An 11,616-nucleotide genomic window follows, 5' to 3' on the forward strand; every position below is an offset into this window, starting at 1 on the left:
GCACCGCCCCCGCCCCGCGCAGGGCCCGCCCCGCGCACGCGCACCGCCGCCGCGCCTCCCGCGCCGCGCGCCGCGGCCCTCCGCCCGCCCCCGCGGGCCGCCCCAATCCCGCGCGGGCCAATGAGCGCGCGGGGGCGGGGCGCGGGGCGGGGCGCGCATTGTTCGCGGCGGGCTCGGTCTCGCGCCCCGGGCTGGTGGTCCCGTGCGCGGGGGCTGGGCCGGACCGGGCCGGGCCGGGGGTGCTGGCCGGACGCGGGGAGCCCCAGGCGCGGGCGGGGCCCCGGGAGGATAGAGGCGCCTCGCGATTTCGGACCTGGCAGCCGCCCGCCGAGCCCCGCTTGGTCCCCGGGGCGCGCCCGGCCTCCTCCGAATCGCGTTTTCCGGGCAAAAAGCCATTGTTCTGACCCGAAGGGGGGAAGTCGGGACGGGACCGGGGGGCCGCTTCCTGCCCCCGCCTCCGAGGGGCGCTGCTCCGGGGCCCGCCGAGCCCGTCCGCCCTCCGCCTTTTTGAACTTGGTCTCCCCTCGGTCTCGCGGCGCTCGTCCTATTTTGCGCGGGAGCAGAACGGGCCGGGGGGCGGGGAAGGGACGGGAGACAAAGTGCTGGGGAGGGGGCAGCGAAAACGGAGCCGCCCAGCGTTTTTCCGCCAAAGGCGAGAGAGGGAAATGCGTCAACTGAAAACGCGAACTGCTCCGTGTTCTTACTTTTGGCTACGAAGAGTGGAACCCAGCCCCCAAGTTTTAGGGCACACGTGGGGAGAAAAGCAACTGTACGTTTTCTTAATTGGTTTCACGATTTTGAGGAAATGAATGTGGGGAGTGGAAGCGAGATTGGAGGCGAGGGTTCTAACCTAGGACTGAGTCGTTAATGGGCCCGCCAGGATTTGGCGCTCGGTGTCCTTTGGGTCAGTTGCCCGCGGCAGAGAGGACAGTGGACCGCGTTTAGAAGTGGGGGTGGCCTGGAGTCCTTGTTGGGGTCATCGCTGGCAGGCTACCCTTTCATTTTCTGCTGTTAAGATCCGTATTCCATTGAACAACTCCCACTTTAAGTTATTTAGATGTTGAATCAGAGCAAGTCAAACACTAAATAAAAGAGTTTATAGATTATTACTTAACTTTTTTCGCATCAATACAGTTTAACTCAATGAAAATTCATTTTCTGGTTTTGTTTCTCCCTTAAACTTAGCTGCAAAGTACTCTTTCTGTTGAGCAAATAAAAAAGTCGTTTCTTGTTGCAGGAGACTGTCTCAATGTAATTTTGATCATTAAAACCATATTTATAAAGGATTCAGCGGGAGAAATGTATTTTTTTGTTGTCATTTTAACGGAAAGGCCTACTGTTGAAAATTCTGAACTGCAGGAGCTCGTCTTTCTACTTCTGGCATGTTCTTCAGTTTTTCGGCTAACTACGTTACATTCATTTGATATCCTGGAGAAAACTCGGGTAACATTTGCAGACCCAGATACTGTCTGCAAAGGTTTTGAGCAGAAGGAAGATTCCCGTGGCGGGTGCGGGGTGATTGCTCACGTGGGAGAGGTTGCAGCCTGCACCCCGTGTTTTGGGATGAACCACTGCTGGGGTGCAGAGAGCGGCTTACACTCTCTCTCCAATTGTTTTTGTGTCCTGTCTTGTGGAGCTAGGCAGTAAATTGTGGGGCTGAGGCGAAAGGTGTATTTATGGTAATCCTACAAATAGCTGGATCAGTTTCAACTCACCTTTCCTTGCAGAATTCATCTTGGGTGTGAGGGTGTTGCCTTGGATGTTTCTAATTTTCTCTTGCTGATAATATGGTATCCCATGACACTTGCTTAATTTTTTTTTAAAGAAAGCTTAAAAAAGGGAATTCTTTCTTCCTCTAGGAAATAAATTTGTCTAGAATTTGATCTTAGCCCATCGGAAAAAAAAATCAGTTTCCTGGCAGGTTTGGCACATGCATCGTCTATCCAACTGTGAACATCCAGTTTGGGTAAAATAATGTTTAGATAATTTATTTGGAGAAACAAATATGACAGATTTGACTAGAATGAAATGATCAGATAAATAGGGTGAGGATATGATCCAAAATTTGGGAAGTGTTCCTTAAAAACAAAACTGGAAGTAGGCAGAAGCGAGGAATAATTCCAGCTAATTCAGCTGTGTCAAAACATGGGTTTGGGTTAAAGCAGATTCTGTCTTCTGTTTTGACTGTCACATTTAAGAACTATTACGACAAGTTAGAACTAATTATTTTCTTATTCATTCATCAAATAGTTACTCAGCATTTGCCATCATCCAGGCATGACTAACTCTGGTATGGAGAGCCCGCAGCAGGGCTGTCTACCAGAACTTTCAGAGACGGTGGAAATGCCTTACATCCACATTCTTCAGCACGTTAGTTGCCAGCCATCTGGGGCTAGTGAGCACTTGACATGTGGCTGGTGCAACTGAGGAATTGAATTTTGTATTTTATTTAATTTTAAGTCACTTAAATTTAAATAGCCATATGTAGCTTGTAGTCGTGTACCGGCCAGTACAGGTCCATAGCAATGCAGGGGATACACTCTAAACATGTTTTAAGCAAAAGTTATACAGTTACTTAAATTAGTCCTGGAACATGAAGAGTTTACCTACACTCCCATTTATGCTTTATTGTATGTGAGATTATTTAAAACATGTACAAAAAAAGATACTAAAGGTACGGGCATACAAGAGTAGATTCAGAATAAATACTTCATTTAATGCCACTTTCTTTCTATGGGAGTGACAATGCCAATGACAGATAATAACTCATTAATATCTGAAACACCGCTAATAAGGGATAAATGTTTTCATGCTGCTCTTGTGGACCGAAAAGCCAAGATTCCGAGGCAAAAAATGACGTGACGGGGTCACCCTCAAGTCGATGGAAAAGTCAGGAATTGAGATGAAACCAGTGCCCCTCCATCCGTCAACTTGGGCAGTTAAAACCCAATAACATTCGCTACGTCTCACAAAACGGTTTCAGGGCAGCTATGAGTTTTTCTACAAATGCTGTCTCTTGGCTGCAATCAGAGCTGGCTAAAAGGGGGAGCTATCATCAGACGCCCCAACAGTCTGGTGGGCTAACCTCAGGAGACATCACACACTGCACTGTCTTTCGTGCTTAATGTGATGATTTGTCCCCTCCCATTTGTAAGACTGAGGTGTTCCTTACAGGCTGGCCGTGTTATGTGATGCTGTTTCTGTGTATGTAATGGATAAATATTATATATACGTGACACACCGTGTTTATGTATCAGAACTCAAATGAAAATAAGCACAGGTAGGGCACGTGCACGAGTTCTCAAGCTTTCCGTTTGCCTAAGAGTCCCGTGGGCTCGGAGTGCAAACAGCCATCCCTCAGCCCCACCCGAGAGATCCCGACCCCGACGACCCCGGGGGGCCTCGGCGTCTAACGCTGTTTCCAGCACTTCTTACAAAGAGCAGTCTGTCCCAGCCCTCGTTTGACAGATGAGGAAGAGGAATCCTCAACTGCTTCAGGTCACGTGGCCATGGGGCCCATTCCTGCCGGTTCCCGTGTGTGCCTGGTGGGGGCGGGCAGGCAGGACTCAGTAGGCCCTCCAGGGAGGACCCCAGCGGGCGGCCTGTTAGCTCCTGGGACCCGCCCCAGGGTGCCTAGCCCACTGCACAGTCCTGAGCGACCTGCACCGGCTGGATGCCCCGAGGATCCTGGGGGCCGAGGAGGTTAAGGAACACGGTTACAGGAGGTGGGAAACGGGCCATTAACCGACCCCTCTATGAGGTTGCTTTGGAGACCAGGCTGTGGCCCCTGTGGGGGATCCCCATGGCATAAGGCTTTTGTTTTAAAGGGTGTCATTTATTAATTTTGCAGTCGCATCTGTCCCCGGTTCCGGTTTCTCACCACTGGAAATAGTGTGGCAATGGATGGCTTTCTCCCCGCCCGTGCGGAGTGCTGGCGTCTCTGGAATAGCAGGCCTCAGTCCTGCAGCAAAGGCTCCGTGGATCTGCTTTTTTTGTTAGCTGTTGCCAAACTGTGCCCCGAGAGTCTGCACTAGTTTACCCTCCCACCCCCGTTCGATGGGGTTGCCTGTCCCCACATTCTAGCAACCCCGGGCATTGTAAGTCCGTCTAGGGCATTTCTGAGTGTACCTGACGCCGAGCTGGTTTCAGTGGTATGCTAACACAGATTAATCGCGTCTTTTTCACATCACACATCTGCTTATTTTTTCAAGACCTTTGCCTGGTGCAGATTGTTAAAGAGTGTAAAACGGTTTTATGAGTGCAATTTTCCGGTGTGAAATGCATCATTTTCACAAATTGAAAAATAACTTACACGTACAAAGTTCTAAAATCCAGGGTGAAGCCCTTACTTAAAAAGCAATAATTAGTGTGGGGATTCAAAGCGGTAAACGAGTACACATTCATGAATTTGTTAATTGTTCCTCCTGGATGCTGGAGGCGATCTCGGGCATCCTCTGGAAATCCCCTGGGCACCATCCATAAACCCAGTGTTTCGGGAGTGAAAGATTTGAGAACCACGTTGCAAATCCTGCTCTAAATCAGAGGCATGTTCTATTTCACTCCCTTCATTAGCTGGGTTACTTCTTTAATAAAAGAACCCAAACAAAGAAATGTCATTCAGGGCATACACAAAAAAGAGATTTTTATTTCCATCTTTAATCCTGCTGCTTTTTGGTGAGAGAGCAGGAAGTCCGAAGGACACATCCATATTTGTAAAACCCCTTTCTGTGCTTCTTGTTGGCGAAAATCTCGGTGATAATCAGAGGAATTGCCTTTGGAGTTAGGGAATGTTAGAACCAGAAGGGACCGTGAAAATCTCACTTTGCAGGTGAGCACAGGGCTGGCCCAGAGGGTGGAAGGAGTGTCCTGGTGCAGTGTGTCTGAGCCCGTCTCCCCCTCATGCAGGGCAGCATCTTACCAGCCACGCAGCCGCACAGCCGCACCGCCACCTCCAGGCTCTGCTCCTCACCTCCACTGGCCTTTGTGGCTGTCAGCTCAGCAAGGAGAGTGAGGCATGCCTGGGATGCCAATTCAAAAGGTTCAGACTGATGTGCACTGAAAAACGTCCCTCCCTCCCTCCCTCTCACCCCCAGCCGCCTAGTTCTCCACTTTGGAAGCAACAAATGCTAGCACTTCCTGCGTTTCCTTCCAGGGGCGTTCTGTGCCCGAACCAGCAAGGATGCATGGAGTGTTTCCTCCTGGCGCACCTGCCGCCTGGTTTCTCTGGATCACATAAATGGCGCTACACGCTGTTCCGTACGCTGCTTTTTTCTCTAGCAATGTGGCCCGAAGGTTATGCCCCATCAAATGGCTAGAACTGCCTTGCCCTTTCGAATTTCTCCACGATTTTCCATAGTCGGATGTATCATAGTTTATTACTAGACCCTGATGGATGGATGGTAAGTTGTTCCAGTGTTTAGGTCTTGCTGCAAACAGTAGCATTTACTTAAACCAAGTTTCTCCCTCCGCTGGCCTTTGAGAGAGACGCAGGTCTGCAGGGGAAGTGTCCCTAATGACCACGGAGGCGAAACACTGCTTGGAATGCCGTGAATTTAACGTACAGTGCACGGACGTGGCCACGGCCCTCAATCCTCGGCCTGGCATGTCCTCGCTGGGTTCCGGGAGCATACAGGAATAATGTGCTGACGGTGGTGGCCACTGTCTTTCGAGGAGTTTTTATAGGATATTCCTCTCTGAGGCTGAAACCTTGTATTTTACATGTCCTGGCTACATAAGTGAGAGGGGCTGCTGTCAGTGTCACCATTCCCTATTTCTGTGGGTTTACTACAAGTGGCATCCTGCAGTTGCTGCTTTCTAGAAGCTCATGGCCTGTCGTGAATGCGGCTGACGGGAGTGTACATGCCTGGGTGGCACATCAGCGTGCCCACACCTTCTGGAGGGGGAGTGGGGCAGCATAGTGAGGACGCGCCCGGACAGGAATTTGCAAGGTGAATTTTGCGTGGAGAAGCGGTCCTGAAACCACTCGCACAGCGAATCCTTATAGCTCTTTGCCAGGCACTGTGTTAGGCTGCGCTGGAGAGGCCGTGGGAAGAGGACAGCACGGTCTGAGCTGGGAGCAGGGCGGGCAGTGGCCTGAGCCAGCAATGACCACAGAGCCTTTGCTCAATGAGGGCAAGGAAGTACGGGGCCTGGGAAAGCACAGAGCAGCGCCCCTAGCCTCATTTGGGGGCAGAGGTTGTATCAGTCAGGGTCCTCCAGAGAAGCAGAACCGATAACAGACATTCCAGTACACAGAGACAGTTATTGCAAGGAATTGGCTCTTGCCCTTGCAGGGGCTGCCTGGGCAAGTTGGAAGGCATAGAGCTGGCCGTCAGGAAGGGCAGGCTGGGACTCTGGGCAGCTAGGCTGTGGTCTATAGGTGGGATTTCTTCTTCTTCCGGGAAATCTCGGTTCTGTTCTCAAGGTCTTTCAACGGATGGGATCAGACCCGCCAGATTATCCAGGATAATCTGAATTTGCAATCAACTGCAGATGTTGCCACAGCTACAGGACACCTTCACAGAAACTCCTAGATGAGTGTTTGAGCAATCAGGGACGATAACCAGCCAAGTGGGCACATAGGCTCTCCAAGGTGGTGTGTTACTACGTGGAAACATCTGAGTGTGGAGCAATATTGCACGAGTATCCTGCGGCTGCCACCACACGCTGATTACTACTAACTTGGTGAGTTAAAACAGCAGAAATTTATTTTCTTACAGTTCTGGAGGCTGGAAGTCTGAACGCAGATGCGGCAGGGCTGCGCTCCTTGGCAAGGCTCTGGGGAAGGACCCTACCTCTTTTGGCTCCTGCGGCCGTTGCCTGTAATAGTGGGCGCCCTTCCATCCTCTGCCTGTCTTTGCTCGGTCTTCTTCCCTGTGTCTCGAACTTCCCTCTCCTTTCTCTTACAGGACACCAGTCCTGGGATTTGGGGCCCACCCTAAGCGCAGGATGGTCTCCTCTTGAGATCTTTAACTTAATCGCATCTACAAAGACCCCATTTCCAAATAAGGTCACATTTACGGGGACCGGGGGTTAGAACTTGGACACGTCTTTTTGGGGCCCCCTGTTTAACTGTCTACAAATGTATATGGTATTGTTTCTGTTGTGCAACCAAAAGGAATTTGTGTGCTGGTAGGTGTATACAAATTTTCCGAAAGGATACCCACAACATGGATAATCTTTGGGGGAAGGGAAGAGCGTTTTAATGGTCAGTTTATGGCCATGTGACTGTTTGGAATTTTTTACTTTGTGTGTATACAAGTTTATATAAAGTACTGTTTCCTGAGTTATCTATTTTTTTTTCTTCTTTGGTGAGGAAGATTGGCCTGAGCTAACATCTGTTGCTAATCTTCCTCTTCTCGCTTGAGGAAGATTGTCCCTGAGCTAACATCTGTGCCAGTCCTCCTCTACTTTATATGTGGGATGCTGCCACAACATGGCTTGACAAATGGTGTGTGGGTCTGCGCCCAGGATCCGAACCCACAAACCTTGGGCCGCCGAAGCGGAGTATGTGAACTTAACCACTACGCCACCAGGCTGGCCCCGTGAGCTCATGGATTACTTTGATCTTTTTTATAGTTTAATCTGTTTTTTAAAACTCAAAGTTTACAAGATTTTCCTATAATAAAAGTATTTAGGCTCTGATCTCCCTCAATATATTCTGATTTCTTTGTTGCTGAGAGAAACTGAAGAAGATTTAAATAAAGAAGACTGTTTATGGGCTGGAAGATTGGCCGTTTTTACGATGTCGATTCCCCCCAAATCAACCCAAGGATTTAACACAATCCCAATCGAAATCTCAATGTGCTTAAAAGAAGGAAAGAAATTGACTAGCTAATTCTAAAATTTGTAGGGAAATGCGAAGGACTTGGAACCACCAAAACAATCTCCAAAAAGAACCAAGCAGGACTCACACTGCCTGATGCAAGGCTCACTGTAAAGCTGTGTGGCCAGCGTGGCTGGGCCCTGAACTCCGAGAGGCCAGCAAGTTTGGTCTGGCTGGTTCACTGCGGTGGCCTCGCTGTCTGGAGCAGTCTTGGCCTGGGACGTCATAGACTCGAAAACTTGTTGACTGAGTGAAGAAGGTCCTGCCTGCCACTCAAAGGTGGAGCTGGCTGGGGAGGGACTCGGGGTACGGGGGGCTGGGGCAGGAGAGGCTTAGAAGCCTCTAGGATAAGTGTTGGGACTGAGCCGTGCTCATCCATCGGGCTCATTGGAGGCCCCCTGACCACCGGCAGGAGAGGCAGCTGGCAGATTGAGGCTCACCCCTAAAGCTTCCACTGCACACAGAACACACATCAGCCTCACCTGGAGGAGAAAGATGCCAGGTCCAGGGTCCCACTGCTGAGACGATGGTACAAGCAGTTCATGTACTGCCATGGGCCCTGCAGATGGATGGCAGGTGCCCTGTGTGCCAGGGGACAGCACGACAGAGGGACAGTGTGTGCCAGGGGACAGTATGTACCAGACAGCATACACCAGTGGATAGTATGTACCAGGGGTGTTCTGCACCGGGGTCAGTAAATACCAGTATATACAGGGGTCAATATATACTGGAGATTAGCATATACCAGGCGGCAGTATTTACCAAGTGTCAGTGTATGCCAGGGGGACAGTATTTAGCAGGGGGAAATATAAACTAGGGAGCAGTATAACCAGGTGGCAGTATATGTCAGAGAGTAGTATATACCAGGGGTCAGTATGTACGAAGGGTCAGTATTTACCAGGGGACAGTCTTTACAGTGGTCAATATATACCAAGAGGGCAATATATATCAGGGGGCTGTATATACCACAGGGCAGTATGTATCAGTGGGCAGAATATACCAGGGGTCAGCATATACCACAGGTCAGTATATACCACAGGTCAGTATATAGCAGAGGGCAGTATATGCCATGGGTGGGGCAATATACACCAGTAGGCAATATATACCAGGGGGAAGTATATATCAGTGGGCAGAGTGCACCAAGAGGCAGTATTTACCAAGGATCAGTATATACCAGGGGGGTAGTATTTACCAGGAAACAGTATATACCATGGGTCAGTATTTACCAGGGGGCAGTATATAGCAGGGGTCAGTATATGCCAGGGGGCAGTATACACCAGAGGGCTGTGTATACCAGTGGGCAGAGTATACCTGGAGGCAGTTTCTGCCAGGTGTCAGTATATACCAGGGGACAGTATATTCCAGGGATCAGTATACACCAGGGGGCGGTATATACCAGGGATCGGTATATACCAGAGGGTAGTATTTACCAGGGGGTAATATATACCAGGGGGCAGTATATACCAGGAGTCAGTATATACTAAGAGGCAGTATATACCAGAGGGACTGTATTTACCAGGGGGCAGTATAGACCAGGGGGCAATATAGGCCAGCGTGCATGCCAGCCTGTTTCCTTGTAGCTTCATCAGCATGATTCCTGTGATCAAAGTCTATCTCTCTTTTCAGTTTGAAAATCCCATGAAAACATCCAAGCATTTTTGTGAGTCTGACATGAATTGCCAAAATGCCCCCTGGGAAGAATTGCTGCAACTTACAGCAGGTGCACAAGACGTCCCTTCGCACTTTAAGCAGCTCCTTCAGGTCTTTCCAGCTTGATGACCTCCTGCAAGAAAATGTGGGTTTCTTGGTTTATTTAATGTAAATGTTGTTCTTAATTGTTTCTTGGTTTAAATTTCTTCCCATCAGGGGATAGATCCCCAAGGGCACGAATGAAATTGGTGAGTCCATGTATCTGCCACAAAGTCTGGCACAGAACTGGGACCCCAGCCTTACCCATAAAAATGAGTAGTTTGAAGACGTGTGTGGGGCAAATTCATCCCAAGACAGAGCGTATTGTGATTTTAAACCCTCAAGTCCTCAATTAAATTAAAAATCAGTTTAAAAGGCCCTGGTAAAATTTGGGGGAGCACGCAGGGAAATGGGCACTCAGGCACCGGGGGTGGGAGTGTAAATGACTTCAGTGTTTCTGGAAAGCAATTTCCCCATGTGATTCCAGATCCTGGAAATCACTCATGCCCTTTTATTAGGTAATTCCACACCTAGGGAAGATCCTGAGGAAATAAAAAAATAATCAGAGATGCACAGAAAGATTTATTTATGTACCAACGTGTTCACCGCAGTAGAGCTTATAAATAAATTGGAGACAGCTCGATGTCCATCAGCAGGCAGCTGACTTCAGTAGAGCGTGGTGTGTTCATACAAGGGAATTCTTTGCAATCCTTAAAATTCAAGTTTTAAAAGATCTTTTAAATGGCGGGGTAGAAACCGTGTGTAATGTTGAATGAAGAAAGCAGATTATAGAAATATATTCTGTGTGGTCTCAATATTATGAAAATCCCTGTGCATATGTGCACGGAAAGAAGAGTGGAAAGAAACAATACAAATACTGCAGAGCTATCACTGGAATGTGAGATTAAAGTTAATTTTTCTTTCCTTCTTATACTTGTCTGTGTTTTCCAAAATCTCTGTGATGAGCACGTATCACTGTTACAGTCAGCATTTCTGAACTTGGACACAAATTCGGACAGGTGGGTGGCGGGGGCAGACTTGAGAAGAACAGACTTTTTGATTAAGAGAGGGAGAAAGAATGAGAAAGAAGAAAAGTGAAGAGGTGCTGGTTTAATTTAAAAAAAATCATGAAACAGGACAATGAAGGCCATTGCATCTTAATAAAGTTGACAGCCCATCAAGTTTTTCTCTTCATGAATTTTAATCCAGGAAGGGCAGCATTGAAATGCAGCAGGTGACAACTGTTGGAGCTGGAGCATCTGAGAAGGGTACAGTTGCACCGGAGACGTGAGTGCCTCTTTCTGAGGAATCACAGACGCAGGGGCAGGGGCAGGTCGGCCTCAGAGCACCGGGCTCACCCTCTTGATGTCTCGATGTTGAGTCTGGCGTCGGGACAGGCTGTATTTGGTGTGTGGCTCCCTCCCTCCGCTTCTTAGGAGAGCACCCACCTCTGTTTGGAGTGCTGACCTTTGCCCTCTCCATGTGGTTGTGTGTGTTGGGGGTGGGGTGGGCATCTGTCCTGGAGCTTACGCAGCTCCTGGCCTGGGCACGGCCATGACTCAAGCTGGGGCAGCTACAGCCCTCCCCGGGCATTTGCCTGAACCCTGCAGGGGGTCTTCCTTCCTCTGGAGGGATGTTGTAATGCCCCCCTGCCCTCCGTAAGTGCATCTGTTAGAAGAGACACTGATCCCAGCACATGGAGAGAAACGGGGTAAGGAGAGGGAGAGCAAGAAATAGAGAAAAATAGAGAAATGCAGAGAAGCCGAGAGTATTAAGACCCACTGGGGGCCTCCCTGGTTGAGACATCCCCTGGGCGGCTCAAGCTGGTCCGAGTTGGGATTCTGCACCTTCCGTCAGCCTGAGACCGTATTTTCATTTCAACTTCTCATCAAACATTTGTAAAACTGGATGTTTCTGCCCATAGAGAATATCAGATTCCAAAAGTGGAAACCATACAGGCCCCATTCTCCGATCACGACGTAATAAAACGGGAGACTAATAAAAAGAAAGGGGTGGGAAGGAAGAATGTAAGGAGACACGCCACAAGAGCAGACCTAAGAACGTCCAACACGCACCTCGGAAGAGCTCCCCATCGACGCTCA

At 49.3% G+C, this 11,616-nt stretch overlaps 1 long non-coding RNA gene across 2 annotated transcripts; it reads left to right on the forward strand.

The window, feature by feature from the left end:
* The first annotated feature begins 6,547 nt into the window (after window positions 1–6,547).
* LOC103567437 (uncharacterized) lies at window positions 6,548–10,445 on the forward strand. 2 transcript variants are annotated; one of them, XR_548708.2, is made up of 3 exons: window positions 6,548–6,684; window positions 7,853–8,104; window positions 9,452–10,445. It is a non-coding gene; the product is annotated as an uncharacterized lncRNA (long non-coding RNA). The 2 variants fall into 2 exon arrangements; XR_011523714.1 differs by having other exon boundaries at window positions 6,631–6,684; window positions 7,320–8,104.
* Window positions 10,446–11,616: the final 1,171 nt, after the last annotated feature.

The sequence above is a fragment of the Equus przewalskii genome, chromosome 10 (assembly GCF_037783145.1).
Source record: "Equus przewalskii isolate Varuska chromosome 10, EquPr2, whole genome shotgun sequence".
In the NCBI taxonomy this organism is placed as follows: Eukaryota; Metazoa; Chordata; class Mammalia; order Perissodactyla; family Equidae; genus Equus; species Equus przewalskii.